The sequence below is a fragment of the Ptychodera flava genome, chromosome 3 (assembly GCF_041260155.1).
Source record: "Ptychodera flava strain L36383 chromosome 3, AS_Pfla_20210202, whole genome shotgun sequence".
Classification (NCBI taxonomy): Eukaryota; Metazoa; Hemichordata; class Enteropneusta; family Ptychoderidae; genus Ptychodera; species Ptychodera flava.
This window is the reverse complement of record NC_091930.1, coordinates 25,364,860-25,382,507: the sequence shown is the minus strand read 5'-3', so window position 1 is coordinate 25,382,507 and position 17,648 is coordinate 25,364,860. Positions and strand designations below refer to the sequence as shown.

General features: G+C 37.4%; 1 protein-coding gene and 1 long non-coding RNA gene across 2 annotated transcripts in view; one reads left to right on the top strand and one right to left on the bottom strand.

Moving 5' to 3' along the window:
- LOC139125848 (fibroblast growth factor receptor 3-like) overlaps positions 1–17,648 on the top strand; it is a 167,205-nt gene that overhangs the window by 42,986 nt on the left and 106,571 nt on the right. The window lies entirely within an intron of this gene.
- LOC139129791 (uncharacterized) lies at positions 3,568–7,380 on the bottom strand. The gene is made up of 3 exons (XR_011551676.1): positions 7,105–7,380; positions 4,433–4,741; positions 3,568–3,806 (listed from the first exon to the last, which is right to left on the bottom strand). It is a non-coding gene; the product is annotated as an uncharacterized lncRNA (long non-coding RNA).

Genomic DNA, 17,648 nt, shown 5'->3' with positions numbered 1-17,648 from the left:
ATCTGTACAACGATTTACGATAATGATTTCAAGGATTTTTGAAGAGACGGTAGAAATGGCAATAGGCCTGTAATTATCCTTACTACTCATATTACCTGTTTTGTCCTTGATAAGTGGCACCAAGACAGTTTGCATGAAACTTTGTGGCAGAAACGCATGATACAGAAACGATGAAAGAATAAGAGCTAGCATGACATGTAGCCTATTACTGGCATATTTATAATGCTTGCTAGCCAGGTCATCAGGACCATGGATTTTCCGCACTGAAGACGGCTAATTGCATACGAAATTTCCGAAACATTAACGGAGTAGTCATTTTCCAGATTATTATGTGAAGAAAGCCATGACATTACTGCATCCTCGTTTGTGTTACTTTTTACATAATTTAGTAAGGAGGCGTAATGGTTTCTCCACATTTCAGTAATTTCAATCTGTCCAGAGCAACCTCCAACAGACGACGACAGAGTAGAAGGAGTACTATTAATTGAGCGAACAGTCTTCCAGAAACTTTGGTGTCCTTGCATCGAAGTGAATTTGCAAGCCCATCCGCCCGGGTTTTATTGTCATTCCTCTAACAAACTCGAAGAGCGTGTTTAAATTTTGCACGCGCAGCACTCATAATGTTATAAATGGGACCATTGCGAGGCCTTCCATAGCTACACCATAATTTGAAAGAATCCTTTGCTTGGCCATGGACTTCTTCACATAGTCGTTCCATCCAGGGACCAAATGTGTGGAATCCCTCCTTTTATATTTAAAGCAGACTTTGTACGCATTTGACAGAGCACGATTAATCTCTTTATAAAATATATTGATACAATCTTGATGACGCTAATTATCACAGTTGGGATTTCTACACAGCAAAGCCTCAGCCGGAATATTTATATAACTAAGATTGTAATCAGTAATATTATATTATAGTTATGTTACGCCTCTCTGACAAACACCATAAATAACAAACAATTTGCTGTCGAGAAGCTAGGTAAGATATAAACCAGGCAACAACGTTATCTGTTAAACTATAATAAGACAGTTTCCTAAATAAAATTTCTGGTTGATAAGATCAAAAGCTTTGGACAGATCAATTTTAAAGAAGACTGTTGAAGTATCCCTTGTCCATATTATATAAACTTTCGTCAGTGAGCGGAATCAACGCAGTTTGACAGAAAAAGGTTTTTCTAAAACCAGACTGGGTGTCAATCAGTAAGTTTGTGCATGACAAGTAGTTATAAAGAACAATGTGAACGTGTCTTTCCAAAACTTTAGAAAGAGACGGTAAAATTGAAAGTGGACGATAATTTAACATGCCCCCCACATTACCTCCACCCTTGTATAGAGGAACATTTCAATTTACAATTGAAGATTGCAAATCAAAATCATTTTTAAAGATAAATTAAAGCGACTTTAATTTTAATTCGAGAGAAAAAAATTAAATTTAAATTAAACTCGAAATGAAAATAAATGTCATATTCAATTATGAATATGATTCTAACTTTAAAACGAGAATTGATATGTATAAAAAATTTCTGGAGTAAACATCGTAAATAGAATAAAAGTGAATTACTTTTTAATCTTATATGATTTCACAATGGAATCACTCGTTACGTAAAATAAAGTCATTAGCTCGCGTGTGTAAACACGTGGGCTATTGTCATAGCGATGTCTGTCTGTCTGTCCGTGTGTGTGTGTGTGTGTGTGTGTGTTAGTGTGTGTGTGTGTGTGTGTGTGTGTGTGTCTGTCTGTTTACACGATAACTCAAAAACGCCTGAACGGATTCAAGTCAGATTTGGTAGACAGGTACCATATGCTACTTGCAAGAACTGATTAGATTTTGGTTAGTGTGGCTTGCATATTAATGAAGTTATGCAATATCGTTTTTTTCCGTACAATGGTTTCCCTATGGAGACGGTAATGACAGTGTAGAAATATATCAAGAAATACTGCACAAAATTTCATGAAACTTTTCACAGATGACAATCTCAGAACACAATGATGATGCTGTGAGTGTCATGTCAATTACCTTCTCATTTGCATATTTAATGAACTTTTGTTATTAGTGAGATAACTCTGAAATCACTGCACCAAACTTGATGATACTTGCAACAAATATTGATTGATATATACCTAATTATACTTAGAAGCATTGGGCAGTGTCAAGTTAATATATAGGTCATTTGCATATTTTATGAAGTTTTGTATTTAGTCATATAACTCCTAAATAAACGCACCAAATTAGATGAAATCTGCTGCAGATACTGATCCGACTGATATCTAACTGTAGTGTAAAGCATTAAGTAGTGTGAAATTAATTAAGGGTTCATTTGCATATTTAATGAACTTTGTAATTAGGTATATAATTCTGAAATTACGGCACTCAAGTCTTTGAAATTTGGTACAGATATTGTTTTGATAAATATCTAATTGTACTGAGAAGCATTTGGCAGTGTCAAGTTAACAAATAGGTCATTTGCATATTTTATGAAGTTTTGTAATTAGTGATATAACTCCAAAATAACTGCACCAAATGTGATGAAATCTGTTGCAGATACTGATCCGACAGATATCTAATTGTGGTGTAGAGCATTTACTTGTGTGAAGTTAATTAAGGGTTTATTTGCATATTTAATGAACTTTGTAATTAGTGATATTACTCCAAAATTACAGCGTTAAATTTGATGAAACTTGCTACAGATGTTGATCTGATAAATATCCAATTGTACTGAGAAGCATTGAACAGTGTCAAGTGAATAATTAGCTCATTTGCATATTTCATGAAGTTTTATAATTAGTCATATAACTCCGAAATAACTGCATCAAATGTGATGAAAACTGCTGCATATACTCACCTGGCAGATATCTAACTGTGTTGTAAAGCATTTAGTAGTGTAAAGTTAATTAAGGGTTCATTTGCATATTAAATAAACCTTGTAATTAGGTATATAGCTCTGAAATTACGGCACCAAATTTTGTGAAACGTGCTACAGATATTGATTTGATAAATATTTAATTTTGCTATGAATCATTGAACAGTGTCAAGTTAATATAGGGATTATTTGCATATTTAATGAACTTTGTAATTAGTGACATTACTCTAAAATTACTGCATTAAATTAAATAAAACGTGCTACAAATGTTGATCTGATGGATATCTAATTGTCCCATGAAGCATTGAGCAGTGTCAAGTTAATTAACAGCTCATTTGCATATTAAATAAAGTTTTGTAATTAGTGATTAAAATCTGAGAGTACTGTGCGATGTTGAAAAAAACCTGCTTCATTTAGTGATAACATATATCTTATTGTTCTGTGAAGCGTACTACTATTAATGAACCTGTTGTAAAACACGTGAGCATATTCAGTGTATATCTGGTTATAGTATGTCATAACACATTGTTGATATTTTTGTTCAAAACACATTCAGTGAGATAATAATGCAGGACGATCAGAATTGCGCTGTGTTCGCATCGGATCTGAGCGTGCCTCTGAGCATGTGTTAAGTCTTGATACATTGTCTCTCTCAATAGATTTATTGAAATTCTTGCTCACTTCTCTTCTTGACTTTTGTTTTTCGAAGTGAAACCTGCACCATTGAGCTTTTCGTTAAAATGTCTTGGTTTTCCTTATCCATATCTCCGCATGCAAGGTCTTCTTTTTCCGATTTAGCATTATTTGCTAACATCGTCATCGGCTGTTCAAAACGTATAACCTTCCTACAGCGTTTATATAAATATATCAAAAGACCGATTAGTATCGCGAATGTCAGGATTGCCACAACTGCAACAGGCGCTACTAGTTCTGAGGAAAATCCTAGAAAAGTAAGCAAAAGTAAATATATAATCAGACAGATAAAAAAGGCTGTTATGAACAAAGTGCACATATTTATTAATAGAATTGATATCATGAAGCTTACATATTTCTAATAAAGACTTCCTTAGACAGTTACATGTTGTGTTTTATTAATTATGACCTTCTATAGGCTAAAAATTTATGGTATTGTTTCGACTTATTCAATTCTGTCTGTACAGTTACATAATTTTGAAATAAAATTTCTTGGAATTGAAAACAAGGCCTCTGAATATAATTGAAAACTATGCTATTCTTGTTTAGAATCTTTTGTCAAATTAATCATAAAATTTGTACAATTTTCGTACAAATTTTTGTTAACGTTCATAAAGTTTGATCAAAGAATAGCAACAACGAAAGTGCAATCAATGCTAATTGCCCTTGATCTCTCGGTCTTAACTTCGTTTTTTGCTATGTCAAAGGGAACGGTAAACCACCGCGACTTCAAATAAACAAGGCTATACTGCCTCCACTTTTAATGGTAGCATCAAACAGCGCTACTGTGTATATTTTAATACAATTCTTGGCATAAAGACAGCAATTAGCCAACATGTCAACACGTGACGTAAATTCAAAACATGTAAACATACCATTTGTTGTACGAACGATTTTCATTTTTTGGCGATGGTTTGGTAATATTCCATTTGCTGCTATACAGGTATACGGCGTGTAATAAGACTGATCAGCCACAACAACCATTAGCGTACTGGTAACATAGTTCCCGTCTATATCATCATTAACTTGTCTTTGTTTGTCGTTATGTGAAATGCGGCTGCCCTTTGCGTTGTACCATGTAAGAGTTGGAGTGGGAAAACCACGAACCTCGCATATCAAGCTTACAACATCACCTATGGCAGCTGTTTGATGTGTAGCGCTGATACGGGCAGGTTTCGGAGAATCTGGGGAATAAGAGCAAACAGATAAACTAAATTAAGTACTCATGGACAAATCTCAATGAGCAAGCCAAATAGAAATAAAAAGAGTATTTCCTTTAACTTTACCTACCTGCCCTAATTTTTGGAGGCATGCCAACGGAATCACATACTAGTATAATTCTTTTTCAATTTGACTTGATAAGTATTATCAACATCATTGACTTGTCATATATCTTTTCTAGCGAACAAACAACGCCGCAAGATATTTTCATTTACACCAAATTTGAGGTTATATTACATGAACTGGCCCAGATCACCACCCATGTGACGTACAAAAGGACAGATAGATAATCCGAATTACCCATGTGGTACGTCATCAACCGGAACGTGTTTCTTCACAGTTCATTGTTACGAAAACTGAGCAGAAAACACGGCATATGACCCAAGAACGTGCAAAACAACTCGACTCAGAAATTCGCGAGCTGTTCTTGTCTAATGGAGGAATCGGGAGCCACCGGGAATAGATGATTTTTGGGGGATGGAGGAAATTACGCTGACCTTTTCCTCTAACGTTCAGCCTTCACGATCGTGCTACGTCGAGTTCTCGGAGACCGACAAGCAAGAGCTGATCACCGAACAGAGGAAGAAAAATACGGTGCAGTCCACAAATTGCACCGTAAACCAGTTCAATAATGGATGCGTATACGCAACCTTCAGAAACACGAGCGATATACGAACTTCTAGCAATGTCCTTGACTGTTCTCTCGGCAGCCTTTTCGCGGAGGTCCGTCAAAAAGACGGTTCCGAGTACGAACCAGACTGGCTTAAACTACGGGCGTGAAATAGATCGGTGAGAATTGTTACAAATTTTCGATCAGCCGCGACAAAGAATTTAGCAATTCGCAGGCATTTTGAGAGCAAAGCTGCCCAATTACAGACCCGGTGCAAAAGCAACGAACCAAATGCAACCGAAGAATTAACCGAAGGCGAGGAGGAGCCTCTTTTTCAAAAAAGTGTGATCGGCACGACCATTTTCGCGCAGGCTGTCCCGTGTGTACACGTGTATAAACAGTATGCGCCCCGTCGACCGCGAAGTCATCAAGTGAACGACGAGCCCTTCTATTTAGCGATAATTTATAAACCACAAATATCTACTTGATTCAAGCGTCAACAGATGGGAGCGGACAAGTTATATACCACCTGAAGTGCAATCTGTAAGAGAGCCTAAATTAACGGTCAAAACACCAACCACAGGGTGAGATAAACAGCCATCAGACGTCTGCAAGATAGCGGAGTTCACCCAACAAAACGTATGCAGCTCGCCGGTCACCGAAACTTGCAAAGCGTTAACCATTACGCGGTGAATTTGCCAGACGATCAGCAGCCTGTGTCGGAGATTCTATCGCGATCTTCATGATTAAAACAAGCATGTACCTCGTCAGAACGAAAACCAAGTGACAGATCGCAAGACGCCACTTGTGACATTGCAGAACCGCGACAGGTCTATGAGGCATTCCGCGCCTCATACCGGTCATTTCTGGCACAACTTCGACATCGAAAGTCAGCAACAACGTCATCTCCGCGACCGCGTTTCAACATCCTGCGGCAACAACGGCAGTCGGTGGGATAATTGGCACTGCAACTTAGAGTAATTGAACGAGTACCTTTGCAGTGAACTTCGGACGAGCAATATCACCCAAGTCTTCACAACGTAAAAATCGTTGTGTGGCAGTGATATATGACAGCAGTGAGGATATACAGAGTCAGTGAGCAGCTCGGCAATCTAAACAAAATATCAACGGCCTTATTCAAGCCCAACGCATTTAAGTACCTTTTATTGTGTTTGTTATGTTGAATTACCTAAATTGTATTTCTTAAGTAAAGCTTTTATTGATCGGACATCAATTATTAGCGAAACTATTTCAAACTAAATTTTTAAATCATTGCTTCAGGGAAAATTATAGTACGATGGGATTTTCATGTAATCTTTTATAATATTTGATTGGACAAATATTGTATTGGTAAAGTGTCAACTACACCCTATTTGGTTTTGTCGCTTGGTATAACAGCCGTTTCGAATCATACATTTGGGAACAGTACTGTTAAGGTAGCTCTCGGTTCTTTATCTCCTAGATCGAATTTACTCGACTCATAACTCGACTGCTCCAACAAGATACTGCCTAACCGTGTCGGCATGAAGGTCGTGGAAGGGGTTGTCTAGCACTGTAACCTAGTACTCCGTTAGGGTATTTTGAATATGCTTTCGCATATGCTTTCGCTACCCGTATTTACTTTCTGCCATGTCTCCTCCCTTCGGTTCAGGACTCGGAAGTAATAATGATTAAGTTCTATGCATCCCCTTGAGAAGACTTTTAAGGTGTACTCACAGTGTACTGTCAGTTTCTGTTCTGAAACAGAAAGCTCCATACTACTGTCGTGAAAGTACGTCAATGCGATGCATTTGTAGATACCACTGTCCGATCCTTTGACTCCATTTATTGTATGCTGTAAATTCGGTCCCGCCTCCTTGATAATGTAGTTTCCGCCCAGTGACAAAATCATCCGATAAGGATTTGGATTTCCATTCTCAGCTTTGCAGTGAATAGTTACACTATTTCCCTCTCTTACTTTCGTCTCAGGATTCACTGTCATAGTGACACTTGCCATATCTATAAGTAGCAGGAGAAATTATAAAACTCAATAATAATAAGTATGAACATTTTAAGTTTCATTTCAAACTTTACACTACTGCCCTCCTCTAAGATATTTTCTTAGAAAACTTTTATCCTGGCACTTGACATATCTGATCGATAATTCATATTTATAAATTTTGGCGAACTAAAATGTTCATAATTTCAACCAAGTCTACGCAATGAAAGTACTCCCGTCCTTACTTACCTATAGAAGGATATGCGTTGTTTGGGGAATTTGTATCACTGCATGTACAATTTGCGTGTAAATTACTGCATAATAACAAAATTTAACATAATTTTTTACTCACATTGTACATCTACTTCGACATATGCTTCACCAGTGCCCTTTTCCCCGTTGTAAAATACGTTAGACATATAGCAGGTGTATTTACCAGAGTCGTGTCTGGTCAAGGACTTAAGGACTAGAGTTTTATGGTGTGAAATTAAACTTCCATCAGGACTTTTCCAGTTCACCTCTGCTATTTCTCGAGGATTAGCATCAATGGAATGGCAATGAGTGGTCACTGATCTTCCTTCAAGAATTGTACTGCCACCAACTGTGACTACGGAAACTCTGGGAACATCTACGGTAAATGAAGATGACATATATTTAAGTCTTGATATATACAATGAAATTTTTAAGGCAAAATGTTGCTCTGTCTGTCTGTCTCTGTCTCTCTCTGTCTCTCTCTGTCTCTGTCTCCGTCTCTCTCTCTCAGTCTCTGTCTCTGTCTCTGTCTGTCTCTCTTGTCTCTGTCTCTGTCTCTCTGTCTCTCTCTCTCTCTCTCTCTCTCTCTCTCTCTGTCTCTCTCTCTCTCTCTCTCTCTCTGTCTCCGTCTCTCTCTCTCATTCACTCAGATTGAAAAAATAGCAAAGCAGAGCCTTGCTCTCCTCATTACTCTAACTTTTACCCTGGCCAACATTTTGAAAATACTTTAACAGAAGGAAAAAGTCTAAACTACTTACACTGGACATTCACCACGATCTTCTCGGCACATGATACCGTAGACCATCTCGATCTTGGCAATGTTTTGTGCTGTAACTGACAGTCAAATTCTGCGCCGTTATCTGACTTTTCAAGCTTTGTTATCCATGTTGCAATATTCGTTTCTCCTCGATAATACTCTTTTCCCCTTTTAAGCCAAACGAGATTGCCCGGTGTTTCATTCGGTACATCTATTTCGCATCTGAACTCGGCATCGTGGCCTTCTATCACAGTTGGATTTGGAGAAACTGAGCAACCGGGGAGATTATCTGCCAAATGTACATTTATTATTTAATTAAGTAGAAATAAGAACTTCGTTATCGCAGGTGTGCGGGAAAAATCATGCGTTGTATTTTAACAGGACAATTTGCTTACTATTCAACTAAAGATATTCTATTTCAAAATTATTGTTTTAAAATATCAGATTTTTTTCCGTTCAACAGTATGTATTTCTTCATCGGCCTCTAACTGACAGAGTATCAATGCGGTTTCTCTTTTCGAAAGAGCGGATCTTAGATGATATAAATAATTCCGTCAACCAGTACAACATTTTAGGCAAGGTAGCATTGTACTAACATTAAGGCAATGTATAAGAGGTTAAGGATACTGCATGTATATGAGTTCCTCATAATTTTGGTCTACCTACCTACCTACCTACCTACCTATAACATAAAGATCGGCAGACGAGGCGGTACTTTTTCTTCTTTGCGACTCACAAGTGTATGTTCCTGATACACTTGAGGTTGCATTATACACTTGTAGGTTGTATGCATTCCCATCAATGATTAGATCATAATGTTCTGCAGGCCCTTCTATTACATCCCCGATAGTTACACGACCAGTTCCATGAAGCCAAGCTTTGTTTGTAAGAGTATCTTGAAAGGTACAGTTGAGCTGAGTGTCATCGCCATGGTAAATAATGGTACTTTCAGGAATCACAGCAAAAAAACTGGCTTCTGAATCTAGAATATCAGTAAGATTGTCAAATATATATTTATGTGCTGGATATGTCAACACATGCTGACGTGGTAGATTCAATACAGAGTATAAATTTATAATAGTCTAAGAGACTGATACGTTCATCGCAGTATGCCAATTCATTCTAAGTCATATATTTTAAGATTGAAAACACTGCTATTCTTCACAAGATATAACCTAGTTCTTTCCAGTTGATTCATTGGTCGACTGCCGTCTGCCATTCATCACTTCAGTCGATGCCGTCGTGTCTGTTGAGAAAGTCATTGTGTGTTAAAGTTTTCGATATGCCGTAAGTTGTCGGCTTGAGCGGATGTCAATGTTCATTTTGCCAAACATAGTCTTTTATTGGGAAGAAAACACTCACGTTCTTGTCACTTGCAATTCAATGCCTGCAGCCAATGAATGCCATTCGATAGACTGAGACTGTTAGTAGGACCGTGTACAGTGACTTTAAGGGAGTTGTCAATGTGGTATATTTTCTATATACACAGAAAGAAATTGGAAGAATGAAATGACTATGCACTTGTAGGAACAGGCGCTTCAATTTGCATGACCAATAACAAGGTTTCTGAAGAGGAGATATATTTGCACTATCCTGGTCGTTGACACCCTGCTGTGATTGCAACGCTCGATTGCTCCATAGAAACTGCGTGGACTTAAGGGGAAAAAATGTTAACTGAATGATAAAATGTGGTTTTTTTTGGGCTTAGCACAAGAAAATCACATGAAAATGTCTCACACTACTGCATTCTGATTACATAGCTGACCAATGAAACTTTCGAAGGCAGTTGGAAACTTCAGCATCATTTACGAGTTCAACATTGCGATAACAGAGGTGGTTACTGGCTGTGTGATAGAGAATCGGTGGAAATCCATGTTTAAAGCATCAGTAATACCAACTTTTTACAAATTTTCACATATTTGTTTGAAATGGCATGTTGTATTTAATTTCATAAAGTATACGGTCAATAATACCACTGTATGCATGCCAAGCCAGGCTCACAGTCGCGTACAATTTATACCAAAATGAGTCATGGATTTTTGTCCTTACTGGAATTAAACCTTTGTTGACACACGAAAAGCAACGTAATACATTGCCGTGCATGCTCAACAACATCTGAACAAGTCTTGCCGTTTCGCCCATACAAACACACGCTGTTCCAAGTGACCTGGTTAATCAGCAACTGGTAACTTGGCCAAAATACGCACAAATTCGGAAAAATGCCAGAATGATATGTGTCAGGGTATTTAAAGAGTGTCCCGGCTGCAATGAGCTACGCTACCACACGGTCTGAACAGCTACATTAACGATTTTGCAGTCGAAAGTCTGGTACTGCTACCTTCATAATGTGCATACATTTGGTCACCGACGTACGGAGATAAAGTTCATTTAATGACTTGACGACAGAGAAAATAGCAATACAAACAAAACTTTGCTACATTTTCGTTATCTTTGAACTAGCATTCTCTTCCTTTAGTGCAATGGTATGGGAATTTCCTCGAAAACGGTTAATCACTGGACTCTGCTTTGTCTACTGAATAGAGAGAGTGTAGGGCGTATACTACACTGTAAAAATAGCGGACGCTAGACGCGTCTTTACGCGTTCAAAATGTACATGTCGGTGTTCAAATTTGAACGGCTAGTGTTCACATTGTTAACACTAGTGTTCATATTATTAACAATGATGTTCTAAGCCTGAACACGATGTGTTAACAACCATCTCCTTCAAGTGTTCAAAAACTCAGCATCACAGAAACTTTACAATACTCTGAAACAGTTAACAATCTTTTGTGTTTTTTACTTTACAATGGCTATATTAACTTTACTACTGCCTCGCTGTCCGGCATACGTACACGGATTTTGGTATGACAAATTTCACACTAAGTGAAAAATATTTCCGGTCTACAATTGCTGAAAGCATGTTTTTTCTAAAAAAGGAAGTATAAAAAATAATTTTACACGTTTATTTCGGGTTGAAATTTTGAAAATTTGAAAAGACAATCAGAAAACCACCATGAACGTTTAAATTTTAACATCGGCGTGCAAGAGGCGTTCTACTTCTAAACACTTGGTGTTCAAGTTTGGTGCCTTTTCTGATCCCATGATGCATCAAAACGGAAGTTGCGACATTTTTCTTGTAAGGGCATGCTGAAGTCGTGATCGTGCGAAAACAAGACCAGAAAGGGTAAGTTTTCTCTCCAAAATAGTAAAAGGTTTTAGATTTTGAAACATTTGTATTATTATCCTTTGAAATTAATTGTATTGTGCTTTGAAATAGCTTAACTACGTGAAGAAACCTTTTTTCTTTCAGTGGCTGGTATACCAACAACTAGCTGTGAATACGCAGTAGTACTTTTGGCCATGGCGTATCGATCGATCTCTCTCGGGTCAAGGGTCATCGGAACACACTGTATCGATAACCCTTGACCTGAGCGCGATCGATACGCCTTGCATAGTACCGCTGCGTAATCACAGCTAACACATGTCTTTTAGTAGAGACAATCGCATGGAAAACATCAATTAAACATCGTAGATTATACAATGTATTGTTTCAGCATATGAGAGTTTGGCTTTATTATTTTAATCAGTTGATGAAAAGAATAAGCAAATATTTTGTAACAGTATTGAAAAGAGGCTCCCCTTTTCCTTAACCTAATCAGCCCCTTGTCTTTTATAGAAAGTCTCATCTCGCCATATTACCTATTGTTGCATTATTTTCAGGATATAAAACAATTGACTTAACTGAAAATCGAAGAGTTGTTACAGAAGAGGTAGCTGTCTGGAACCAAGCTTGAGAACCCCAATTCATCTCTAATGTCGATTTAAACTTTCAAGGGTCAGTAACTGAATTTTGATAAGTTTCTGTATTTGTGTTCTTAATTAATCTAAGCTTTGGTAGCATGCTACGATCAACTATATGTTGCCGGAGAATAAGCTTTCACAGACGTGTAGTCTCCCTCATCAGATGCAAGGGTGGAATGAAAAATTAAAGCTGAAAGGGACAGAAAATTCAGAGTAAAAATGTCCACTCTGAATTACTGAATTTTCTTAAATTTTACTCTGAATTTTGTCACTTTCTGCTTCAATTTTTCATTCCCCTTGCATCTGATGAAGGAGACCACGTTTTTGAAAGCTTATGCCCCTGTAACATTTAATTGATCGTAGCCTGCTATCGAACCTAAGATTGTTTTGTATTGTAGCTCAACGCGTTTCTTGTTCTCAGCAACTGGTTTTTAGCTTTGCTGTCAGCTCAATAAGTGGATGTGTAGCATTGTACTCAAATTTGAACATAACAAGGTTTTTCTTCAAAACAGCCTGTACGAATCCTTTAATCTTTGGATTACAGGTTCCCAGGGATTACCCTAATCAGATATGTTTAAATTATGATGAAATATGCAAATTTATGTTTTTGAGGCTGATTTTGGTATTTTTTTGTAAAAATCTTCTTCTCTTTTACTGACGTCTTCATTATTTGGTAAACATGTCCCTAATAATGACCTTAGTCAAATTTGTGCTAATTGTGATGAAATATTCAAATTTTTATATTTCATGGCAACTTTTGTCATTTTTGGTCAAAAAATCTTTAAAAAATCTTCTTCAAACTGCTAATTTAACAGTTTTGATATTTAGGACATAGATCTCTACTGATAGCCTTTTTCAGATTGTTCAAATTATGGAGAAATTTGCAACTTTGTATTTTTAAGACATTAAAGACATTTCAGATATTTTTAAGATATTAGGGATTACCAGAATGTGATATATTCAAGTTATGATGAAATCTACGTTTTCTTTTATTTTAAGGGCGATTTTTACCATTTTTGGTAAAAAATATTGTATAAAAATTAATAGCAGGGTACACCAGAATTTGAAAGGTCTTTACGAATATGTTTTTAATTTCTGAAAAGTAGATTTTTGAAATGTCACCGATTTATTTCAGGGTTTATTTAAAGATATTACAAACAAACAAACCTTTTTGTTTATGAAGGACTTCGTTGGACAAGGAAATAGGTTTTATCCTGCCAAGGACCCACTTTCCCCACTTTCTGCATGTTGTGCCTTACTGTGACAATTTGACAACTTGACATGTTGTGTTTACTTAAATATGGACAACTATATACCATGTGCACTAGAGAAGCCTTGACTAACTGTTTTTCTTCAAAATTTACAATTGTCTACACAAGAGGAAATGTCTTTAAGAAGCCATCTTACAAAAATGGAGTATGCATTTCATACATATACGTGTTTTCAACACAATAAGTAAGCCAAATTGTGAGCTTTTCAAGATGAGTTTTGTACGTTTTAAACAAGTATGAACATAAAACGTAATCCACCGATATTTAAGTAAAACCAGTTTTGTCATTACTTTGTTCTATTTTTTAAAACGATCTACACTGTTTATGGGGATTTTTTATTGCTTATGTTTTTGATAGGAGGGTGTTTACACCGTTGGTAGTTTCCTCTGACAAACTTTACATACAAAGTAGCAATGTTTATTTGCCCATTTTACAGTAAATTATTGTATTTTACCATGTAAATATTTTGTGCATTTTTAGAATAAAGTAATTTCACTGAATATCAGTGGTCTGTAATATTATTTCAAGGCTTGAACACCCCCTGAACGCCCAAAATTAAAGGTGTTCAACAAGCGCGCATCATGTGTTCTAGCCTTTAACACACTTATCGTTGAACGGCGTCCATGCGTTCAAAAAGTGTTACAGCCCTTTGAACGCGTAAATGCGTTCAATTTTTTGAACACATTTCATGTGCAACGAGTGTTCTGATATGGAACACCATGGTGTTCAATATGATGTCTGATGAACACGTAGCGTTCAAAATCTGCACACGTGTGTTAAAAAATTGAACGTTGAGTTGGTTGAACACGTAGTGTTAAATTTCTGAACGTCTAGACGCGTTCAAAAAGTGTTACAAAAAGGCGTTTAATTGGTGTTCTATCCTTTAACACTTAACTTTACAGTGTAGGTTTACAGTATACGCTACGCTGTATAGGATTAGGCGACACAGCCGACTTAGCATATTAGCATATCGTTGCCGAAATTGAAAACGTTCAGAAAGGAACGAAAGATATCTTGAATGCAGTACAAAAAAGTTTTAATTTTGAGTTACCCTTCATAGTAAATATAAAAGAAACATTTCTACTGATCCTCGACAGGATAATATATTATGACGGCTTTACCGCCTAGCTGCGATCGAGCTCCTGTACAAGTTCACTGAGAAGTTGACTGCGGCTTATGCCTTCAAGTTTGGTGGAAATTATACCGCTGTATACAAAATGCCATTACATTTAACTCCTTAAAAACTCATGCGTCTAAGGCCAAGGGTTTGTAAATTTCTTTGGGTAGCTTCAGTTTTTTTCCCTAAACTTACGCGAAGATATTAGTCGTGCCTAGACTGGCCCCGGTCGTTCTCCCAGGGCGTACATAAGAGTTTTTCTGGCTAGGCTGGTTAAAGCCGACACGTATACACCCAGCGATGATCGGAATACTCTGCCATAATAGGCTGCATCGATTTCGCAATAACGTCACCGCTAACTCCTGTCTACTTAAGTGTACTACTTTATAAGATTCCTTTGTTTTGAGTTTAATGTGCCCACAGTTGTGCCAACAGTTGTCTTGCATTAATTTCACAACGGTACCGGTATTTCACTTTCTGTTTAACCTGGTCCATCGACAGCTGCCGCTATATTTTTACCTCGATGTAACGCACAGATTGCATCAAAATAGAATGTTCAGTGAAGTTCACCATACTTTGTTTGTAGATGTAGGGGGCTCAGTCAGTTCAGTGGAGTTGAACGGATTTCGGCAGGAGAAAGACAGTGAGGGGCAACATGTACCGACGTGTTGGACTCCCTACCTATTTACTTTGGACGGTGACCCCTGGCACAGTCTACATTAGAAGATTGTTGTCGATTGCTGTAGATCTGGACACATGAAGAGGCATTGACCTGAGGTCATAAACAGTGCAGAACCGCAGGCGTCGATGTTTTCGTCTCCCTGCTCCCGTTGACATAAGTGTTATGGCTTTTTTAAGTCCGATGGTCAGTTTACCCTTCCGTGGTGATAGTGTTATATAGTTATTGCCTCAATACATGGGTTTATGTGCTCGACAGCAGGTGAATTTTTTTTTGACCGATGCCCGGAGGACAAATTATCTCCTGATGCAAGGACACATAATTGTTTAATTGTTTAATCTCTCGACACATCCACACTTATGTAGATGTGATTTATTTGCCATTTTGTTGAATAAATTATCTTTTTCAATAAAAGGGAGATAAACTTAATTTGTAGCCTCTTATGTCAGTTGATCCTTGGCCTGTTATATTATACGCAGCAAAGTTAAGACGACCCACTCTTATATAATTTGACTGTCATGTGCATATTTAAGCATAAAACAGGTTTCTCTTTAAGTAGCTAGGAAATCCTCAATTTTCCAGGAAGTGCTTATTTCCTCTCTTTTATTTTACGCCAAGTAAACCAGGCATTAACAGTAGCCTTGGGCACTATGTGGTTTTCTTGTGCAAAACAATATACCGCACACGTTAATATTCTTTTGCCGGCTAGAATGTGAAAAGCAAGTAGTGGTGATGAAGTGACACTTTCCTGTCTTGTCCGGAGTGCAACTTTGTATCATGTACTCATGGCTATATCGCCCCGACCTGGTTAACTATCAAAAGTGATATATTACGGTAAATATCGAAATACACAGGCTAAACGTTACAAGTTTTTGTGTGTTCCCGAAATGCATTTGTAATTTGACAGTAAACAAACTATACAAACAAAATTGATGCAACTTTCCGACTAAGGTGCAATGTTGACGACATAAAAAAAATGAAAAAAAAAACTTTGAGCAACTTGCTGTTTTGTGCAGCTAAACATAGGAATTAACATGCTGAACCATGTAATGCTTTCCCGTGGTAACTTCATTGAGTTCTTGTAGCTTTAAAGCCGGTGTGCGGGGTAAAAGGCCCCCAACTAATTAAAAATTCATAATGGCGCTTGTATAAGTGACAACCGGCAACAGCTTGGTAGACCGCAACGTAAAAATTGGACTAAACGATTCTCAAAAACAATTTTTTGGCATACCATGAACATAAACTTTTTCATAAACACCTAGGACCATACATTTAATCGCAAAATTTCATAAAGTTTTTTTAAAACTACGACGATTAGGGGAAAATCGCAAAAGGACAAAGGGAATTGCCCTCAGGAGACAATCTTGCCATGATTCAAACAATTATCAATCATTCGGTTACGCGCAGCGGTATCCACTGGTCAAACATTTGCTGTAAATACGAGAACAATTACTATGTAAACAAACTATACGTACGCTTAGAGTTATATCAGCGGGCAAAGGATGAAAACTTTGTGTTGTCATCAACCTTTTTACTATCGTCTATGATGTAATGACATCACGAAAGTGAATCATTATCAGACGTGACCTAGCAAGAGGACTAGTCAGGACCGGTAGTACGATGTATTCTATGGAAAAGCGAGCAAGCTTTTTAAACAAAACTGTAGGCAGAGTCCGTAGTTTGCACTGCGAAAGACATCGACAACATCAATCAAACCATGATGGTAGCCCCCATGATCAATTTATGTATAGTCAATCGAAGAGGTCCACGTTTTTACAATTTCCCCTTCCAAATCTACAGCCGAACTTGACGGTACCGAACATTTGTTTGGCCGTATGTACGGCCGTGTGTACATGTGTTTTTTATACTTGGAAATGACGTGTACTGGTCGGAGGACTGGTAAGGTTTTGACATACCAATTGTCCCAGTAACACTTGGACATCTACGGTGAGAATTAACAAAACGTGTAAGACATCTGAAACGTTGAAACATTGTATCTGTCAGTTCAAGGTGAGCGCCATCACCTAATCTTGTACGCGCTTTAGAATGCTCATTGATTCAGTGCTACAACGTTATATTATTTCCACAAAGGCTGGACTTTAATTCCTTCAATAACTGAGGGTTAACTTTTCGAGCTAAACTTGCAATTGCTCCGAAAATAAACATTATTCGTAATGAGTTATCGATGTCACCCGCAAATTCGAGCAACCCACCATTGCTACTACAGATATCGTGATACACTAGACCCAAGGAAGTCTCGACTCTACGTGATGTTGTGAACTTCCTTTATTTTCTGATTTTAAAAGCCATCAGACATGACGTCGCCGTTTACCTATTTTGTACCATTTTTCAGAAGTGTTCCTCCTCATTTCATTGGTAATTCACCATACAAAATTGCCAATTTC